The following is a 7,269-nucleotide window of genomic DNA, read 5'->3' as shown; positions in this document are numbered from 1 at the left end:
TTCCCTCTTACCGCCGGTGGCTTCTTGTGAAGCACCTTTTGACTTTGTTTCCATTTCAGAAACTTTTGGTGGACTGTGTCCAAGTGGCATTTTGAATGTCGTGCAAGGTCGGACGAATATAAATTAATAGAAGATTTAATTATAAATCGCTGAGTACCAGCCAGATATCGTTCGCAAAAAATAAGTAAATTTGTGTCAAACGGAAAAATTGCACTTTGTGCCACAGAAAATCAAGAAAAAAATTATAAGATCTTGTGGCGGTGTTTGTGTTTTTGTTTCTTGCAAATTACGTGAAGTTGTATTTGCTTTAATCTTTGTTTCAGCACTTTTTAACGTTGAAAACGGAGCGTCCCAATTAAATCCGCGGAATATGGATTTGAAAAAAAAAAAGTTTTGTAAGAGAAACAAAATCACAAACACTTTTCACTGTTATATACGTGGTGAAATATACGTATGTATAAATATTTAATGTAAATAATATATAAACACTGAAGAAGTATTGGTTATATATCGCTATCTATACAAGTGGAATAAGGGGGTTTTCCCTACTGGGTTGCATGTATCTAACTATCTTAGGGCCGGTTGCTCAAAGCCTGGTTGACACTGCTCCCCGATGAAACATGGTTATCGACGTTACCGACACCGTGTTATGTATATGGAGTCGAAAACGTCGATAACGCTGTTAACCGGTGATTAGTGTCAAACAGGCTTTGAGCAACCGGCCCTTAAACTCACTTCGTATCGCGATATAATATGCGTTGGATAATATTTTTTGCTAGCACGTATGTACAAATGTGCAGAATGTGTAGAATGTAAAAATGTACGTACGTATGTATGTACAAATATTTACGTCTGTAGCCGAGTATATGGCTACGCTATGCTTTGTTACAGCAGTGGTGAGTTAAGAAGTACGAAAAAACAGAAAGTTTGCTTTGATTACAGTGCGTATGTATGTATGTGTGCGGGAATGCACAAGTGGATATGATAGTACGTAAAGAGCCGCTCACCGCTGAGGTGAGTTCTTGGTACCGAACGTATTCAAGTCGGTGAGCGGGCTTCGACTTACGTTCTCTTAGCTTGGTGAGTGCCGCAGAGAAAAGCGAGGTGGAAATATATGAAAATAAGCTGAGTGCGTTTGGTATATGTGGACTGTATTGCCCGATGAACAACAGCGACTCTCTTAACTATTAAGCGAATAGTTGCAGAAAATGCAACTTGTAAAAATGCGTATATGTGCTACCGAATGTACATATGGTTTATGTGGAAAAATGCACTTATGTTTTCGGCACTTTGTTAAGCCAAGTTCAACGAACTATGCGACCAACGGCAAAAATTGGTAAGCAGAGGAAAGCCTATGATTTTAATGTGCTAATATTTTGTTCTTCCACAGTGGGACACAGTAGGCATATAAACTGCAACGAAATTTATTTTGGGGTATATAATAAATTTTGCATATAAGTACATATACCTATATATATATAAGATTGGCGGTAAGTGGAGATATACCGCTTTCCGGAAAACGGAATTTTTCTACCAAAATTTTAATAGCGGCGAATTGCCGTTGTGGAATTTTGTGCGGCAGGAAAATATCCGCAATTTTAATAGAACCGTTTTTGGCGAGAAAAAATACGCCTTTTATTTAATTATATATATATATGTATGTATATACGTATGTATGCCCGTTGGCAGTTTATTAGAAATAATATAACTTTTAAGAATATGAAAGTTATATTATTTCAATTTTCAAGGAAATTAAAAATTTGCCTACTTACTACTTTCCTTGATTTATGTGTATGTGTATGTAGGCTTCTTTGCTTTGCCTGTTGTTACGGCTGATGCTATTGTTGGCTGCTGATGCTGCTGCTGATAATTAATTGTAGTGTTGTTGATGGCTGCTTGGCTTAAAACTTGCCTCGGTTTTTTGGTTCATATGATGATTATTGCTTTTGAAAAATGTGTTTTTTTTCCAAATCTTTAATTTTCAGTTTTTTTTTGCTTATGTGTATCTTTATGTTTTGTTATTTAAAATTCACAAAATTTATAATTTGTTTTTTGTTATTTTTTTTGTTTTCACTCTGTGTTAGCGATATGTACATTTGTGGTCAGCACAAGGGTAAGTACGTGTATTTCACTAGCATATATGTACATGTGTAGCTCTCTATGTATGAGCGCACTTTTGTTTTTTGAACACTTCGAGATACTTGTCTTTTGTGTTTAGTAAATATTTTTTATATAAGTTTTTTGCGGACGTACGGTTGTTTTCGAGTTTTTTCTTAATTTTTAATTTTTATTTTTTTGGAGCTAGGCTTTCGCGCTCAACTTAGTTTACACACACTGATTTCCGTTTAAAGGAAAGACTTCTGTTTCGCTTTTAAAAGTGTACAAAATTTAAACTTAGTTTATTTTTTGTTTATGTAAGTTAGTCAATTAATTTGGCAAATAGATTAAAACCCGTGTTGACACCGATGATTAGCTTCGACAAGGGCGCGTGCGCGTTAGCTGAACTGCCTTCTGCTCATTTTTTACGACGATGGGGAGGCGGCCGTGCGCGCTCGGTAATTATATTTTCGGAGTTGACGTCGGTCAACTGCCAAACTGCTGGATTGCGCGCACGGCCGTCGTATTGCGTTTTAAGCGGCGGCTTAAATATTCTTCCGCCCTGCAGAAATGCGCTGCTCAGGGTCTTCTGCAGCTCCTTTAGCGCGCGGATGGTGTTGTCCAGGACGCGGTTAGTGGTACGGTCCTGGTAGCTGGCCGTTTGCAGGCCTTGGGGGGTGCGCGCGATCGTCCTTTGGGCGGTCTTTTTGCGCAATGGTTGCGGCGCTTGCCTTCCGCGGTTTTGCGCATTCTTCTGCGCCTTCTGCTGTGCGGTCTTCAGAGCTGTCCTCTTCGGCGGTGCGCGCCGCTTGTTGCTCCTTGGGGCCTTTGTGGCCGGTTTTCATTGCTTGGGCCCTTGTTCCCTTGGCCCCTTGCGCGCATGGGTGTTGGCTGCCACATGCAGCAGCGTGTGGTGCGCTAGCCCGCTGGTCTTGCAACTGCCTGGTGAGTCGCATTCCCCGGTGGTGTGAGCACGAGGAAGTTGACGCAGTAGCCCTGCGCGCGGGCCACTCCCAACCGTTGTGGCGGCTTCATTGCTTTGAAGGCCGGGCACGTCCTCAAGGCGTGGTACCGGTGGCAGAGCCGGCATTGTAGGCAGTTATCCGTCTCTGCCGTTGGAGCCAGGGGGCATGCCTTCCGCGATGCCATGATGTCTTCAATCTGGAAGTAGAAGCACAGGCAGAGAAACGAGGAGTACTTGGGTATAATATTTAAGCGGGAAGTTAAGACCCTTAATATACAAAAGGAAAAGATGTATAGAATTATTTATTGTGCTTTTGGAAGGAAGCACGGTTTGACAAGTGGTCGCGTGATACCTCCATTTTGCGTACGGATTTCTACGACACGTATGTGGTTATCAGGGCCCTGGCGAACGTTTTCGATTCGTCCCAATCGCCATTCGGTGGGGGGGAGCGAATCTTCTTTGATCACGACGAGGTCGCCTGGCTGAGGATCGCGTTTTGGGGTTTTCCACTTGTATCTCTTCTGAAGATCTTTGAGGTAATCTTCTTTCCAGCGGCGACTAAATTGGTGGTGAAGTGCTTTGGCCAACGATAGCCATAAGCACGACAGAAAACTGTGAAGATAACACCAGTAGTTCGATCCAGTTTTTTTGGGACACTTAATAGTCACGTGCTTACCGTCGATGCTACCTATGCAATTTGGAGATTGCCACAAATCTTGAAATCCTTGAGCTGATTTTTCCCAAAATTTCCATTGTTGGTTCCGGCAAATAAAATCTTTCAATTTTTTTTTACATCGCCTCAAATACTTCGTTAACAATCAAGCTGACTGTTCTAAATCCTACACGAAAGCTATTACCAAATTGTGATAAATGAATCGCCAGTTGCGAAATATCTAGAAATAATACATTAATGGAGTGAGAGTAGGGAATACCATACACCATATTTAAAAAAAATTACCTTAAGGCAATGCAAGTTGTTCTTCGGGTCCAATGCACTCTCGAAATTGTGTGTCTGCTTTTTGAATCTCATTTTTAATAATACTCAGTACTTCATCAAAGCACTCAATAGTCATTCGGAAATATTTATAAAAACGAATATTGTCTTGGCGAAGCTGAGACATCAAAGTAGAGAATTCGCCATGTTCTTTCCGATTGAAATAAATTTCATGGATCCAGTTCCTTCTTTTCACGTTTTTTTTTTTTATTGTTTACTGCAAGGTAAATAAGCGCCAGCTCCTCATCAGACGAATCCATCGAATTTCTTGGCATTTATTTGAGGAGGTGCATCAAATAATTGGTGGTTTCCATCAATAACGTGGAAGAGCTGATAGAAGAGAGTTTTGAAGGTAATTACTACTTATTCAATTTACATGATCAAAATTGTAGGCATATTAAAATCATTTTTATTATTTAAAATGAATCTACATACATAAATTCAAAATACTCATTTTCAGATTCGATGTCATCATCCCCGACAAATATCTCGCCGCTTCCACGCCGTCGCCATCACCGTAGTGTTCATCACCACTGTCATCAGGAGCAAGAGGGGCAACACTTCCCCCATCAATATCTAGCGCAGCAATATCTGCCAGATCTGGAAAACAAAAACAAATGGATCGATTAGTGACGACTTGTGAGGGTATTCAAAGAAACTTTTCGGAGGCTATGGAAAAATTTACAAAATCGAACGATGAATTGGTCGAACTAGAAAAGGCAAAGCTAGTCGCAATGCAAGAACTGCAGAGGGACGCAAAAAGGCTAACGTACGGAGTACTAGATTTTTTAAATATATTTTAAGGAAATAGTATGTAGTAGTTAGACTGAATTATTTTGTTTATATTTTTAAAGTAGATTTTAAGGAAATAGTACATAAGGTTTTAAGAATTGCACTGAATTATTTTGTTTACATTTTTGAAGTAGATTTTAAGTATATAGATTTTGAGGAAATAGTATGTAAGGTTTTGAGAATTGGACTGAATTATTTTGTTTACATTTTTGAAATAAATTTTAAGTATATAGAAAGTAAGATTTTGTGAACTGAAATTCTTGGATTTGCAATTGTGATGCCATTTTTCTAGAATACTTTTTTCCGTTTTAAAAATTGAAAGTTTTTTTTACTTCGCGTCAAGATAAAATGACATGCACTGAAATAAACCTGATATTAACTTACTGAAATATAAACAGAACGCATTTATTATTGATTCAGCTTCTGCTAAGGTTTGGTGCGAGTCCACGGATTGTGGTTGTCTTCTCCTAATGTCATAAACGTGCTGCTCGTTAAGCCATCGGGTAATTTTCTGCTATTAAAGAGTTGTGCAAAGCACAACAAGCCTTTATAATAGAAGTTGCATTATTAATTCCTTTACCGATCCGGCGAAACCTTAATTTGTATACATATATGTAAAAATAATAAGTGTATTTAACGACCACTTCTATATTCACTTAATTACCTTGCTTTCAATTGCCCAAAAGCATTTTCAACCCCTCTCCGAGATATTGAAAGCTGGTAATTGCAAGCTTTTTGTGTAGGCGTTTTATCCAAACTGAATGGAAAAGGCTTCATTAAATAAAGGCAGCGAAAGGCAGCATCGTCAAGAATGCCGTCAAAATTTCCTAAATTTGTGCTCATTGTGTTCAGAAATGAGCAGTTCTCCAGCTCCCTTTTTAAGCAGGGCATGAATCACGTATGACGACAATCGTCTGAACGATATCGTGTCGCGATTGTGTTGCTTCATGAAAACCAAAAATTGTTTGATCGTTTGTGCGATATCGTCAACTCGATTCCAGTTTAGCTTCACGTAACAGTAATAGGTAGGAGGATGGTTCCGTGTGGAAAACTTTTGACTGCCATTCACCTGGGAATGGCCAGAAGTGATTCTTGTGCGTAAGGTTCAAATCGCAGCTCACAACGTCCGGATATTTTTATCCACGTATCCTCGGGGTAGCAACCAAACACCCCTTTGAGAGCGAGCTAAAGTGAGAAGGCGTAAAACTTCACGTGCGCTGGGTTTGGGTCCCTCCACGTTAAAACCCCACCTAATGAACAAGTACAAACAGCCTCGGAAGAGACCCCCTTCTTCTGATGACGACCACGGCAAACGTATAAAGGACTATGATTTAAGGGTATGCACCTGGAATATCCGGACCCTTAATGGGGAAGGTGCCTCTGCCCGGCTGGTTGATGTCCTCGGGAAGAAAAAGGCTGACATCACCGCCATCCAAGGAATGCGATGGACGGGGCAAGGAAAAGTAAGCGTGAAGCCTTGCGACGTCTACTAGAGTTGCCACGTAAAGGAGCGCAAATTCGGTGTTGGATTCGTGGTAGGACAGAGACTCCGTCGCCAAGTACTGGCGTTCACCCCGGTGAACGAACGTCTAGCCACAATCCGCATCAAAGCTATATTCTTCAACATCTCGCTCATCTGCGCCCATGCCCTGACGGAAGAGAAGGATGAGGCGTCCAAGGATCTCTTCAATAGCTAAGCGTACACTATAGAGAAATCTCTCGAGAGTTTTACTGAAATAAAAATCTCCTCTCTCAATTAAGTTTACACGGAGGAGTAAATCTAGGAGATATTGACTCTAGCTAGAGAAAAAATAGAGAAATCTCAACTTTTATCTATCACGTACCCTACAAGCTGTGTTCACGGTAGACAATATTTACCTCTCGCCTAGAGTTAGTTTTCTATCTCGAATTGTTGTCAACGCTTGGTGTATGTATATATGTATTTATGCCAAAGCCACGATGTAGAAAATTTAGTTGGCGCCATCAGCGGAGCAAAAATGTCCCTAAAAGTAGACAAATGTACCTAAAAATTAAACATGGTAACCTCTCTCTTCGGTACTATGTGTACTTTTGGACTCACATCAAACAGTTTCTCCGAGCAGTTCCAGCCAAACTACTATATACGTATATGTATGTAGGTATTCACCAAGTTGAGCAAATGGCCTGGCACTCTGACAAAACAGCAGATAACTGAAGCAACGACTGTTGCCAGAGTGCCAGACCACCTGTTCAGACGTTTTAACCAATAATTATGCCCCTTTGCAAAGGACGGAGGCTATTGGAAAAGCCATTGAAATACCAATGAAAATAAGAGGACGATGCTCAGTACATTATTTGGCTACGTTCTAAATGTACTTAAAATGGTGTCCTTGTATCGAATATACGATTTAATGTCGTAGCCATTTCAAAATTTAACAATCTG

The 7,269-nt window shown here is 40.2% G+C and overlaps 1 long non-coding RNA gene across 1 annotated transcript; it reads right to left on the bottom strand.

The window, feature by feature from the left end:
* Window positions 1-3,127: 3,127 nt before the first annotated feature.
* Window positions 3,128-4,750, bottom strand: LOC118751044. The gene is made up of 4 exons (XR_004994477.1): window positions 4,491-4,750; window positions 4,020-4,385; window positions 3,738-3,954; window positions 3,128-3,673 (listed from the first exon to the last, which is right to left on the bottom strand). It is a non-coding gene; the product is annotated as an uncharacterized LOC118751044 (long non-coding RNA).
* Window positions 4,751-7,269: the final 2,519 nt, after the last annotated feature.

Source organism: Rhagoletis pomonella, unplaced genomic scaffold (genome assembly GCF_013731165.1).
Source record: "Rhagoletis pomonella isolate Grant_MI unplaced genomic scaffold, Rhpom_1.0 Rhpom_scaffold_00506, whole genome shotgun sequence".
Taxonomy (NCBI): Eukaryota; Metazoa; Arthropoda; class Insecta; order Diptera; family Tephritidae; genus Rhagoletis; species Rhagoletis pomonella.
This window is presented reverse-complemented; position numbering and strand designations above follow the sequence as displayed.